Consider the following 15,317-nt stretch of genomic DNA (forward strand, 5'->3'; position numbering starts at 1 on the left):
TTCCTTCATTCTGCCCAACTGCTACCTCTGGCTTGTGAATCTCCCGGATTCCAATGCTGGTTGAGGCTCCTAATTTATATATGCTCTCTTAAAGGTGTGAATCTTGTGGAACTATAGTAAGTACTAAGTACATCTAGAGAACTGTTAAGCACCCTGCTAAACAACTATTATCTCAATTCCATTGACTTAGCACCTTGTAAGAATTCTAACAGATTGCATTGATCAGATTAAGTCTTTTAAGGCTGTTTATCAAATACAATTCAATAAATATTGTGTGCCAGGTAGAGTACTATGTAATGGGTATATAGTTAATAAAAAGAAAGACTGTCCCTGCCCTTAAGAAACTTACAGTCTAAAGAGGGGACACAACACACACAAAAAGGCAAGAAATCAGTGTTTGGAGGGATGAGATGGGACATCAGAGGGTATCTGGTTCCATGGAACTGAAATAAGACATGGCAGCAGATGGCAAAATGTAGGGAGCTGAGTTCAGTTTCTGATCTCTATAAGGGAAGACATTGGGAAAAGTTTGGTACTCCATATTCCCTCTATTCAGAGGAGAGAGGTGGATGAGAAAGGTGGTGTCAATCAAAGCTTAAATTAGCAGCATAGTGGTCAGTTTAAAAATCAAAAGCTTACCCTGGGAAGGACATTTTGTTTCCTAGAGTTGAAACCAGTCAGAGCAGCAGATGCAAACTGTTTTTCTTTATAATGTTGTTCTCATTAAAATTGTTCTGGCTAGGTGAAAAAGTGGATAATAATTCTAGAATTGAAATCTGAAAGACCTGAGTACAAACTTCATCTCAGACACTTACTGGTGGTTTGACCTAGAAAAAAACTCTCTTAGATTTGATTAAATCAATTGCAAAAATATTAAGTGCTCTTGGATAGGCCGAGCAAAAATAATAAAGATGACAATATTCCCTAAACTAATCTATTTATTTAGTGCTATACCAATCAGACTTCCAAGAAAATATTTTAATGATCTAGAAAAAATAACAACAAAATTCAAGTGGAACAATAAAAAGTTGAGAATCTCAAGGGAATTAATGAAAAAAAAATCAAATGAAGGTGGCCTAGCTGTACCTGATCTAAAATTATATTATAAAGCAGCAGTCACCAAAACCATTTGGTATTTGCTAAGAAATAGATTAGTTGATCAGTGGAATAGGTTAGGTTCACAAAACAGAATAGTCAACTATAGCAATCTAGTGTTTGACAAACCCAAAGATCCTAACTTTTGGGATAAGAATTCATTATTTGATAAAAACTGCTGGGATAACTGGAAATTAGTATGGCAGAAATTAGGCAAGGACCCACACTTAACACCATATACCAAGATAAGATCAAAATGGGTCCATGACCTAGGCATAAAGAACGAGATTATAAATAAATTAGAGGAACATAGGATAGTTTATCTCTCAGACTTGTGGAGGAGAAAGAAATTTGTGACCAAAGATGAACTAGAGACCATTACCAATCACAAAATAGAAAATTTTGATTATATCAAATTAAAAAGCTTTTGTACAAACAAAACTAATACAAACAAGATTAGAAGGGAAGCAACAAACTAGGAAAACATCTTCACAGTTAAAGGTTCTGCTAAAGGCCTCATTTCCAAAATATATAGAGAATTGACCCAAATTTATAAGAAATCAAGCCATTCTCCAATTGATAAATGGTCAAAGGATATGAACAGACAATTTTCAGATGATGAAATTGAAACTATTACCACTCATATGAAAGAGTGATCCAAATCACTATTGATCAGAGAAATGCAAATTAAGACAACTTTGAGATACCACTACACACCTGTCAGATTGTCTAAGATGACAGGAAAAAATAATGATGAATGTTGGCGGGGATGTGGGAAAACTGGGACACTGATGCATTGTTGGTGGAGTTGTGAACGAATCCAACCATTCTGGAGAGCAATCTGAAATTACGCCCAAAAAGTTATCAAACTGTGCATACCCTTTGATCCAGCAGTGTTACTTCTGGGCTTGTATCCCAAAGAAATACTAAAGAAAGGAAAGGGACCTGTATGTGCCAAAATGTTTGTGGCGGCCCTGTTTGTAGTGGCTAGAAACTGGAAAATGAATGGATGCCCATCAATTGGAGAATGGTTGGGCAAATTGTGATATATGAATGTTATGGAATATTATTGTTCTGTAAGAAATGACCAGCAGGATGAATACAGAGAGCTTGGAGAGACTTACATGAACTGATGCTAAGTGAAATGAGCAGAACCAGGAGATCATTATACACTTCAACAATGATACTGTATGAGGATATATTCTGATGGAAGTGGATTTCTTTGACAAAGAGACCTAACTCCATTTCAATTGATAAATGATGGACAGAAGCAGCTACAAAGAAAGAACACTGGGAAATGAATGTAAACTATTTGCATTTTTGTTTTTCTTCCCGGGTTATTTTTACCTTCTGAATCCAATTCTCCCTGTGCAACAAGAGAACTATTCGGTTCTGCAAACATATATTGTATCTAAAATATACTGCAACATATTTAACATATATAGGACTGCTTGCCATCTAAGGGAGGGGGTGGAGGGAAGAAGGGGAAAAATCGGAACAGAAGCGAGTGCAAGGGATAATGTTATAAAAAAAATTACCCTGGTATGGGTTCTGTCAATAAAAAGTTATTATAAAATTAAAAAATAAAAAAAAAAGATTTGATTAAATCTCTCAACCTCTCACAGCCTCAGTTTCCTATGAAGATCAAATGACATATATAAGGCATTTTGAAAAACAAAGCTTGTTTAAATGCTATTTTCTTTTTTTAAAATTTTTAATAGCTTTTTATTTACAAGTTATATGCATGGGTAATTCTACAGCATTGACAATTGCCAAGCTTTTGTTCCAATTTTTCCCTTCCTTCCCCTTACTCTCTCCCCTAGATGGCAGGATGACCAATACATGTTAAATATATTAAAGTTAAATGATATTTTCAATATTATGATATTATTATATATCATTTCACATTATACAGGATTATCTGAAATCATCTTTTATCATTTTTTAATGGTACAATAATATTATTTACATTCACACATTGAAATTTGTTCAGTCATTCCCAAATAATCTAAAAGGCAATTTAAATTAAATCCTAGTTCTGTGTCTCTCTCTTCTTCACCCCACCCTTTTCAATTCACTTTTCAGTACTGGGAAGTTTTGTGGCTATTTCCTCACTAGTATTATCCTCTCTCTTAAGATTCCCACCTTCCAATCTCCTCTTGTTTTCCTGTTGAATTTGATTCACCAATCTGTTAGCTGTTTGTGCTCAATCTTTCTTTCAAGAGATTCATCTTATGCTCGCTATCCTTTTCCACCATGTTATATATTCTTCTAATAATGCATCCAAATTATTTGAAGTCATATTCCAAATCCTTCCTTCTTTCTACTCTAATGCATATTCTTTTTTTCTTCCCTCCTTTTCTATTCTTCAAAACCTTAAAAGATAACCAATCTATCCTTAGGACTTCCATTTGGTTAGTTCCCTTAATACTTTTTGAAACTTTTAAGGGACAAATGTACAAGTTTATAAATTTCTTCTCCTCATCAAAAATGTTATCACTGAATCATTGCACAGCTCCTTCCTACTATTTCTTTTTAACTTTTTCTTTCTTCTGTTTGTAATTCAAAGTTTCTCCTTAGCTGTGGTCTTTTCATTGTGAAATGCTTGAAAGTCTGCAATTAGAGGTCCATTTTTCCTCTAACAGATTATTTTTTGATTTTATCTTTTTTTTTCCTTTTGGAATATTCTATTCTAAGGTCTCTTCTCACTTATAATAGAAACTTCCAGGTTTCATATAATCCTGACTGAGGTAGCTTGGGATGTGAATGTTTTTATACTTTTATATTGCAAATATATATACTTGCAGCAATTTTTTTTTCCTGAGAACTTTGGATTTTGGCTATGATGCTATCAGATAAAAAACCTTATAATCTATACATGCCCCTAGCCCATTCACAGAGAAGCTGAAAAGTCATCTTTTGTTGGTATTTTGTCCACAGGCCTCTTTCACAATTTCCTTTGGATTTTTTATTTGTCGTCTTATACATCTCTGTTGTGGAAGAATTCACTCATTATGATTCTTCATTAGTTTCTTGATCATTATTTGATCTGTTGAAGACATTTATTCATGTAGCATTTATATGGTGTATAAGATTTCCAAAATGTTTTACAAATATCATCTAATTTCATCCTTATAACATTCCTGTGAATTAATACTTTTTATCTGAATGAATTTGAATAAATTACTTAAATTCTAAGTTTCTTTTTCTTTAATCTGAGGAAATTAGACCAAGTGGCCTCTAAGATGTCTTTCAACTTTAAATCTATAATCTTTTTTTTTATCCCTAGCAGTTAGCATAATGCCTATCATATAAGAAACAATTAATAAATGTTTATTGATTGAATGATTAATAAATCTAAAATCCTATACAGTAGAGATCAGCAAAAAGCTGAATATATAATAACTAGTCAATGAAAGATCAGGCCAGACATTTCTTATCCATTTGAAATCTTGGAGGCTCCCTCTATATTTCCACCATATGAATGATTCTTTCCTTGGCCTTAGAATTGAAAGCCATTCCTTGCTGAGATGGTAAGTATGTAATATACTGAGCCGGAGCAAATTTATCTAAAACTCAAACTAGTATAGCTGCAGCAACCTTCTAAAACTCAGATTTCTCTAGGACTACCTGTGTCCCTTCTCTTTAATGGCTCTTTTTAATGATTCCTTCAGCCTCTGAGCTTTAGATGTATTGTCATCTGGATCAGTAGTCCTCCCACAAAATAAAAACCTTGCTGTGCTGTGATAAAGCAGGAAAATTATCAATCCTTCTTTCCACTTCAACTTACTGACTAAATAAATGTTGTTTAAAATTATTCCTGTTCCCTCTGCCTTAAATATCATCCTTTCTCACTACCCAATTCATTTTGTTGTTCGGTCATGTCTGAACTTTTGGGACCCTGCATGGGGTTTTCCTGCCAAAGATATTGGAATGTTTTGTTATTTCATTTTCCAATGGATTAAGGTAAACAGAGGTTAAGTGATTTAAAGTCCAGGATCACATAGCTAGTGAGTATCTGAGGTTGAATTTGAACTCAGGTTTTCTTGACTAAAGGCCCAGAACTATCCACTGAGCCACCTAACTGCCTTCACTAAATTCACAAAAATGGCAGTTCAGTCAAGAAGTCTTCTCTGATTCCATTTCTGGAAGCAAAGACCATTCTCAAGTAGAATTTTGTTTTGTGCCTCTTTAATGTATTTGTCATACAATATTATATATTATAGCTAGCTGGGTTAGTACCTTAACTCCTAATCAAAATGTAAGTTGCATAATAGAAGGAGTGGAATCTTTTGAAATTTGGTATCCCTACCAGGATTTAGCACCAGTGTTTCTGAATACAATAGATACCTAGGAACATTTAATGAATTTTCATCATTTAGTTGGATTTTATGCTTTCACTATTTTCCTATTAAAAATAAAAAAGTCTTAATAAAGACTTACCCATCAAACTATCAAAGTGTTTCAGCCTTTTGTAATTGCTGTGTATTATTTTGGGGTACCCCCAAATTCTCTCCTGAGTTACTGCTTTCAGACTAATTTATCCCTTTTCCATAGAAAAATAATTTTAGGGATGGAAGTAGAAAGGATTGGCATCTTAGAAACTACTAGTTCTAAACCTCATTTTCCAAATGAGGAAAGTGAAATCTAGAGATAAATATTAAACCCAAGATCATGTGAGTAGTAACTGGCAAAAACAGAATTTGAACCTGTATCCCTTTAATTCCAAAGTTAAATTTCTTTCCAATGAATGATATTACTGTCTTGATCTAATTTGTCTATTTCTACCTCACTTCAATGGCATTCTATTCACTCTATTTTTGCTCTTATAATTTTGAGCTAGAAGATTCCTTTAAGAAGGTGTTTTTAATATGGTGTCCATGAATTTTAATTTTTTTATTTCAATAATTATATTTCATATAATCCTAGCTAGTTTATTTTATGTTTAAAAGTATTTATAGGTTACACTAACCTGTAAAAGAAGTCCATCATACACATTCCATCTCTGGGAATTTTCTTTGGCTGTCCTCCATGCTTAAAATGATTCCCCTCCTCATGTATGTCCACTGGTTTTCTTAAAGTTCCTAAAATACCATCTTCTACAAGAAACCCTTTTAATTCTAGTGTCATCCTTCCATTAGTTTTTCCTATTAATTTTGTATGAAGCTTGTTTGCATATATTTGTTAGCTTGTTGTCTCCTACATTAGATTGTGTGCTCCTCAAAAGCAAGGATTTTCTTTTCCTTGTCTTTTTATGCCCAATGCTTGGCACAGTACCTGGCACATAGCAGATATTAAATAAATGCTTATTGACTGTCACTCCCACAATATCACCTAATCAATGATTGATACTCCCATATTAGTTACCAGTTGATTTCTAATTAAAATCATTAAAAATCAATTAGGTTAACTTTAGCAAAGAGATTTCTTGAGAAAAATACAAACATGCCATACACAATCAAGAGCATTAGGTTGGTTTTAGCAAAGATATATTTCCTGAGAAAAATACAAACATGTCATACTGAATCAGGAGCATACTCTTCTTTCTACTGCCTAGTCCCTAGGGAGGGTGAATTCAAACTTACAAAAGGTACTACAAATATTTCTCCCACTCAATTTTACTTTCACATGTAGCACAAACAATAGACTAGTTGCTCCCTTTCTCTCAGAACATGGTATTTTTGACTGCCAGTTTGATTCTTTGCAAATTTAGTTCAAGCCAGTTGCCCCTCAGAACTGGCTTTTTCCTGGATTTGGTGACTGGACTTCTGGTGATTCATCTGACTTTTCAAAGCTCAAAAAGCCACTAGTGCTATTTTTCTCCCCATCCAAAGTTATGCCACTAAGAAAAGACAAGAGAGAAAGAGACAGGCAGACAGAGAAAATGGCAGAATTCCTCCATTGGAGCTTTTTTTCAATTCATGCTCTGCAGTCAACTGAAAGGATTTTCTTCACTAAGCAATTAGTAGACAGGAATGTCACAGAATAGCTGTATATTCTCTGAATTAGAAACAAGTTCCCTTCATTATACATCATCACAGTTTTGAAAGCAAGTTTACTGTGTATTAAAATGGGTTGGCGCCATGAAAAGAAATTCAGGGACTAAACCCAGTTAGCCAGCCTTCCATTACATTTTAATTCAGTTTTTCTGTTCCTTTTTAAAATTTAACAACATGGTGGTATTTTGTGTACAAATTAAAATATGAAGTCATAGATTTGTTATGTTGTTTTACTGGAATTCACATGTGGCAACGATGATAATATCTGTAGTTACTTTTCTGGACACTCCTAACACGAATATTTTGTCTGAAATGGTAGTTGGATGGGAAGTGGCATTGGTAATATGATACCCTAGTAGTAAGGATGCCTAGTGCAATAGGACACAAGTTTTCTATACATATCCACAATATCCATATTATAGAACTCCGAACATTTTTATAACACATTCTATGCCTTGAAAAATAAAAAAATGTATTATATAATTAAAATACAAAAATCCTTTTTAAAAAATTATATCAGAATATGCCTAAGCACAAAACCTGAGTGTTCTTATATGCATGGGAGATGACCAAAGTTGTTATTTTTGTCATTTTCAATTGTATCTGACTTTTTGTGACCCAATTTGTGGTACGTGTGTCTGTGTGTGTGTGTGTGTGTGTGTGTGTGTGTGTGTTTACAAAGATATTGAAGTGGTTTGCCATTTCCTTCTTTACCTCATTTTATAGATGAGGAAACTGACAAATAGAATTGAGTGAGTTGCCTAGGTTCAGAGAGCAAGTCAAGTGTCTAAAGACAAATGTGAATTCAGGAAGATGGGTCTTCCTGACTCCAGGCCACACTTCCAGGAATGAAAAGTGAACTCTTTCCACTACACCATCTAGCTGCCTTGAGACAACTTATGCAGAGCAACAAAGACAGAAAATGGGATATTATGTAAATGGAATAGAAAATGGTCTAGTTGAATGGAACTAGAAATTAAATAAAATCAATAGGAAAGATAGTGTATGTGATTCAGATCAGTTCCAATAATCTTGTGAAAAAGAGAGCTAACTACACCCAGAGAGAAGATTGTAGGAACTGAGTGTGGTTCACAACATAGCATTTTCATACTTTTTGTTTGCTTATATTTTGTTTTCTTTCTCATTTTTTTTCCTGTTTGATTTGATTTTGCTTGTGCAGCAAGATAATTGTATAAATATATATGCATATGTTGGATTTAACATGTATTTCTACCATGTTTAACATATATTAGACTACTTGCCATCTAGGGGAGGGGGCAGAGGAAAAAGGGGAAAATTGGAACACAAGGTTCTATAAGGGTTAATGTCAAAAAACTATCCATGTATATGTTTTGAAAAATCAAAAGCTTTTTTCCCCTCATTTTATTTTTTATTTTTTTAAATTATTATACCTTTTTATTTACAAGTTCTATGCATGGGTAATTTTACAGCATTGATAATTGCCAAACCTTTTGATCTGATTTTTCCTCTCCTTCCCCCCATCCCCTCCTCCAGATGGCAGGTTGACCAATAAATGTTAAATATGTTAAAGTATAAATTAAATACAATATAAGTATACATTTCCAAACAGTTATCTTGTTGTACAAAAAGAATCAGACTTTGAAATAGTGTACAATTAGCCTGTGAAGGAAATAAAAAATGCAGGCAGACAAAAATAGAGGGATTGGGAATTCTATGTTGTGGTTCATAGTCATCTCCCAAAGTTCTTTCGCTGGGTAGTTGGTTCAATTCATTATTGCTCTATTGGGACTGATTTGGTTCATCTCATTGTTGAAGATGGCCACGTCCATCAGAATTGATCATCATTTGGTATTGTTGTTGAAGTATATAATGATCTCCTGGTTCTGCTCATTTCACTCAGCATCAGTTCATGTAAGTCTCTCCAGGCCTTTCTGAAATCATCCTGTTGGTCACTTCTTACAGAACAATAATATTCCATAACATTCATATACCACAATTTATTTAGTCATTCTCTAATTGATGGGCATTCATTCAGTTTCCAGTTTCTGGCCACTACAAAGAGGGCTGACACAAACATTCTTGCACATATAGTTACTTTTAGTATCTCTTTGTGGTATAAGCCCAGTGGTAATACTGCTAGATCAAAGGGTATGCACAGTTTGATAGCTTTTTGAGCATAGTTCCAAATTGCTCTCCAGAATGGCTAGATGTATTCACAATTCCACCAACAATGTATCAGTGTCCTAGTTTTCCCTCATCCCTTCCAGCATTTCACATTATCTTTCCCTATCATTCTAGCCAGTCTAATAGGTGTGTAGTGGTATCTCAGAGTTGTCTTAATTTGCATTTTTCTGATTAATAATGACTTGGAGCATCTTTTCATATGGCTAGAAATAGTTTCGATTTCTTCGTCTGAGAATTGTCTGTTCATATCCTTTGATCATTTATCAATTGGAGAATGACTTGATTTCTTATACATTAGAATCAATTAATTCTCTATATATTTTGGAGATGAAGTCTTTATCAGAACCTTTGACTGTTAAAAATATTTTCCCAGTTTATTGCTTCCCTTCTAATCTTGTTTGCATTAGTTTTGTTTGTACAAAAACTTTTCAATTTGATATAATCAAAATTTTCTATTTTGTGATCAATAATGATCTCTAGTTCTTCTTTGGTCATAAATTCCTTCCTCTTTCACAGGTCTGAGAGGCAAACTATCCTATGTTCTTCCAATTTATTTATAATCTCATTTTTTATGCCTAGATCATGAACTCATTTTGACCTTATCTTGGTGTACAGTGTTAAGTGTGGATCAATACCTAGTTTCTGCCATACTAATTTCCAATTTTCCCAGCAATTTTTATCAAATAATGCATTCTTATCCCAAAAATTGGGGTCTTTGGGTTTGTCAAACACTATATTATTAAAGTTATTGGCTATTTTGCACTTTGAACCTAACCTATTCCACTGACCAGCTAGTCTATTTCTTAGCCAATACCAAATGGTTTTGGTAACCGCTGCTTTATAATATAATTTTAGATCTGGTACAGCTAGGCCACCTTCATTTGATTTGAAAAATCAAAAGCTTTAATAAAAAAGAAAAAAAAACATTGTCTATAATTAAATTGGGAAGGAATTTAAAGAAGAGAAAGGCTTATATTTTATTCTAGAAACAATAGGGAGTATTGGAAGAGCATGTGTAGGTTGTAATTGTTTTCCTGGCCTGAATATATCACCCAGATCTGAAAATATGCTTTGAATCCAGGATGGATAAAATATTTTATGTAGGAATAACCACTTGGACTGGATTAAACTCTAATCAAGTTCTCAATTGCATATGATCATTGGTCTAAAATCCTTATTTAGCTACAGATCAGCCCTTCTGCAGCAAAACTCTTCTCAGCTCTAACAGAAATTCTGGTCTATGTGGAACAAATTTCCAGCAGCACTTTCCACATTTGTGATGTTCAAGTGATTCCTAGATCCAATTGAACTATAAACTTTCTGCTGCAGCTTTGGACTATCTAACAACTACTTTTATCTCTTTGTATCCTTCCAAAAAGCCTAAGTAGAGCAGCAATGAGTCTCTTATGTTAGACAGTAGTAATCTTTTAAATCTGGAAGCCTATCCCAAAAGACAGCTATTTCTTAAATATGGGATTGTTATGATTATATCAACCTGGGAGCTATGTAGACTGAGTGGAAATGGGAAGGTCAATTATAATGTTATTGTGATAATACTAGAAGTGATAATGTCTTGAAACTGGGTATGATAACCATGAGTAGATGGAAGGCAATGGATGTGAGATGTCATGGAAGTAGAATAATGATACGACAAATGACTGGATGTGATAAGTGAGGGAGAGTGAAAAGTTGAAGATAGACTCTAAGGTTGTGAAACCCAGTTGAGAAAAAACCAGTGCAAGGGCCTAAGCCATTATTGAATGGCTTGAATTGAGTTGGTAGAGGAGAAGGAGCATGTTTCAAAAATTGCTTCTTTCCTGCTATATCTTATACAGGTTGTATGCTTCCTTTTTAAAAAATGGCATCTGGGGAAAGATTAATGAGCTAGCATTAAGCACCAAAATTAATTATCTTATTTCTCAAATATATATAGAACTAAATCAAATTTATTATAAAGGAGCATAAACACTTGTTTCTCCAGGAGACCAGGAGACCCGGTCACAGTTTCAGAGCCAAAAAGATCAGCTTTAATACTTGTGGTTACAGGGAATCGGGGCTCTTCCTTGGTTGAGACAAGAGTATGCCAGGAGAATAATGAAAATAATCTCTCTTCACATCACATCACCTTGGAAGCACTAAAAACTTGCAGATCCTTAAACCAGATCTAAAAAATAGTAGCATAAAAAATTAATATTTTTCTGAATTTTGGCTTAGTGCCTCCCCACTCTAAGTGAGCAAAGCCCAAACTTAGCACATAGTTCAAAGTCAATAAATAGTTGGGGGAAGAAGGAAAATGAGCAAACAGCATAAATAGAACTTCACCATATAAATAAAAACAAACAAACAAACAAAAAACTACTAGAGTAATAGGAAAGATCAAGGAAAAAAACTTAGAAGACAACAAAATGAAAATCCCTGTAACCAAAGTCTTTTTTTTTTTTTTTTTTTTTGTTAGCCAATACTCTTTTATTTTTTTTTTATTTTTTTTTTTAATTTTTTATTTAATAATTACATTATATTGACACTCGTTTCTGTTCCGATTTTTTCCCCCTCCCTCCCTCCACCCCCTCCCCTAGATGGCAAGCAGTCCTTTATATGTTGGATATGTTGCAGTATATCCTAGATACAATATATGTTTGCAGAGCCGAACAGTTCTCTTGTTGCGTAGGGAGAATTGGATTCAGAAGGTATAAATAATCCGGGAAGAAAAACAAAAATGCAGATAGTTTACATTCGTTTCCCAGTGTTCTTTCTTTGGGTGTAGCTGCTTTTGTCCGTCATTTATCAATTGAAACTCAGGTCTCTTTGTCAAAGAAATCCACTTCCATCAAAATATGTCCTCATACAATATCGTTGTCGAAGTGTATAATGATCTCCTGGTTCTGCTCATTTCACTTAGCATCAGTTCATGTAAGTCTCGCCAGTCCTCTCTGTATTCATCCTGCTGGTCATTTCTTACAGAACAATAATATTCCATAACATTCATATACCACAATTTACCCAGCCATTCTCCAATTGATGGGCATCCATTCATTTTCCAGTTTCTAGCCACTACAAACAGGGCTGCTACAAACATTTTGGCACATACAGGTCCCTTTCCCTTCTTTAGTATTTCTTTGGGATATAAGCCCAATAGAAACACTGCTGGATCAAAGGGTATGCACAATTTGATAATTTTTTGGGCATAATTCCAGATTGCTCTCCAGAATGGTTGGATTCGTTCACAACTCCACCAACAATGCATTAGTGTCCCAGTTTTCCCGCATCCCCTCCAACATTCATCATTATTTTTTCCTGTCATCTTAGCCAATCTGACAGGTGTGTAGTGGTATCTCAGAGTTGTCTTAATTTGCATTTCTCTGATCAATAATGATTTGGAACACTCTTTCATATGAGTGGTAATAGTTTCAATCTCATCCTCTGAAAATTGTCTGTTCATATCCTTTGACCATTTATCAATTGGAGAATGGCTTGATTTCTTATAAATTTGAGTCAGTTCTCTATATATTTTGGAAATGAGGCCTTTATCAGAACCTTTAACTGTGAAAATGTTTTCCCAGTTTGTGTAACCAAAGTCTTAAAGAAAAATGCTAATTGGACACATGTCCAACAAGAATTTCTGGAAACATTAAAGAAATCAAATAGAAAAAGAAATGAGTGGTGCAAGAAAAGTATGGGAAGGGGAAGAATTAATAACTGGGTAAAACACACATACACACAAATACTGAAAAAAATTCTGAAAAATATAATTGACTTAATGGTAAAAGAGGCATAAAAGTTCACTTAAGAATTTAATTTTTTACTGAAAATTGAATGGATGCCCCTCAGTTGAGGAATGGTTGAATAAGTTATGGTATATGAATATAATAGAATAGTATTGTTCTATAAAAAACTATCAGCAGGCTGATTTCAGAAAGGCCTGGAGAGACTCACATGAACTGTGAAGTAACCAGATCCAAGACAATATTGTACACAGTAACAACAAAATTATATGATAATTAATTGTACTGAACTTGGCTCTTTTCAACAATAAGATGATTCAAGGTGATTCCAATGGACTCATGATGGAAAGTATCATCCATATCCAGAGAGAGAGCTTTGAACACTGAATGCAGATCAAAGCATAATATTTTCACTATTTTTGTGTGTGGTTGTTTGTTTGCTTGGTTTCTTTTTTCCTTTCTTGTGTTTTTTTTTTTTTTTTTCCCCCCTTTGTATCTGAAGATTTTTTGCTTAGCATGACAAATATGGAAAAAAGTTTGGGAGAATTGCATTTGTTTAACCTATACCAGATTGCTTGCTGTCTTGGGGAGAAGGAAGGTGGGGGGCAGAAACAAAGCTGCTTGCATGCTTTTGCCCATTAGAAGATGAGCTCTTTCAGGACATCAACCATGTTTTTGCCTTTCTTTATATCCTTAACATGTAGTATAGAAACTGACACATAGTAAGGCTTTAAAAATGCTTGTTGACTAACTAGTCTAAAATATTTTCAATTTATTTTGAAAGATGATTTGGAAATATGGATAGGGAATAATATATTCTCTGTCAAAAAGAGAAAAATGTCTACTCTTACTGATGATACATTTAAATGCCAGCATGGATTTTATATAAAAATAAGAGCAAAATTAAACACACATACACACACACACACACACACACACACACACACACACACAACTTCAATACACTAATTCACGGGATAAATTACATGGCATATTGGTTAAAGCATTGGGACTAGAGTCAGGAAGACTCATCTTCCTGAGTTCAAATCTGGCTTTAGACACTTACTGTGTGACCCTAGGAAAGTCATTTAACTCTATTTGTCTCAGTTGCTTCATCTATAAAATGATCTGGAAAAGAAAATAGCAAATCATTCCAATATCTTTGCCAAGAAAACCTCAAATGTCATCATGAAGAGTCAGACGCAAGTGAAAAACAACTGAACAAAAACTGTCTCATAGACTTACTGGTCACCAATGTTGAGTAGCTTTATGAACAGGAGGCATAAAATTGTGAATTCAAGGGGAAAACTGCTGAGCTTAGACATTGGCAGAGATGATATGAGAATCACTGCCAATAAATTTAGTGTCCTTGGATAAGTGGAAATTGATGTCAGATTACTTCAAGGTTATGATAAGTATGTCTTCCTGTGACCACCAGCAGGGAATGGTTGTTTGAATGAATCAGTCTCTCATGTTTCAAGCCTTTTTCAAACCTTTCTAATACCTTTCAATCTTATTTTAAATAAGTTGTTCATGTGAAAGAACGTTTTCAATGTTAATACATAAAAATCACACTAAAGGGTATAATGCTTAATAATTCCTTGAATCATAATTTTGTACATGCAAAAAAGTATTGATTTACTCATGTAATTGTAATTACATGATTGCGGAATTTAAATTTATAACATGTGGTTAGCAATGTCAAATTGTTTAGAATAGGAAGCTAAAGAAACCTTAATCTTCTTTAGTCATTTTGGGTTAATTTCATTATCCAAGTTAAAGACCAAGAAAACTGTATCTTTATGTACTTTTTATTATCACAAAAAATATGCATATTTTTTCCTCACCTTTTAGAGGTTTGTATTTTTGAAGTAAAGTTTAGTATAATTAAGTTTTAAAATATAATTAGCTAAGTATTTGATGAATAAAATAAGGTTCTTTAAAACTGATGTTCATCTTTAAAACTCCTAAGATGCCCACTCTGATGAAATAAGCTGTGCCTGCACATGCTTCAGCTCTGGAAGACATTCTCTCTTCACCTCTATCTTGTAAACTCCCAACTGCTTCCAAAACTTGTTTCTTCCTCCCACAAATCTTTTTTGATTTCCACCACTTTTTTCCTTCATTTGAAAACTTTGATTTATTTGATCATTTTTATTTGATTATATTTGTAACATATATTATGTCATATTGTATTTATCTTTGTACACTTTATATCCTCCTTCCCCCCAAAAAAAATAGAATATAAATACCTTGAGAGAGGGCATTATTTCATTTTTGTGTCTCTGTCTTCATTAGCTTCATCATTCATCATGGACTTAACAAAAGTTGTTGA

The sequence above is a fragment of the Antechinus flavipes genome, chromosome 1, assembly GCF_016432865.1.
Source record: "Antechinus flavipes isolate AdamAnt ecotype Samford, QLD, Australia chromosome 1, AdamAnt_v2, whole genome shotgun sequence".
NCBI classification, from domain to species: Eukaryota; Metazoa; Chordata; class Mammalia; order Dasyuromorphia; family Dasyuridae; genus Antechinus; species Antechinus flavipes.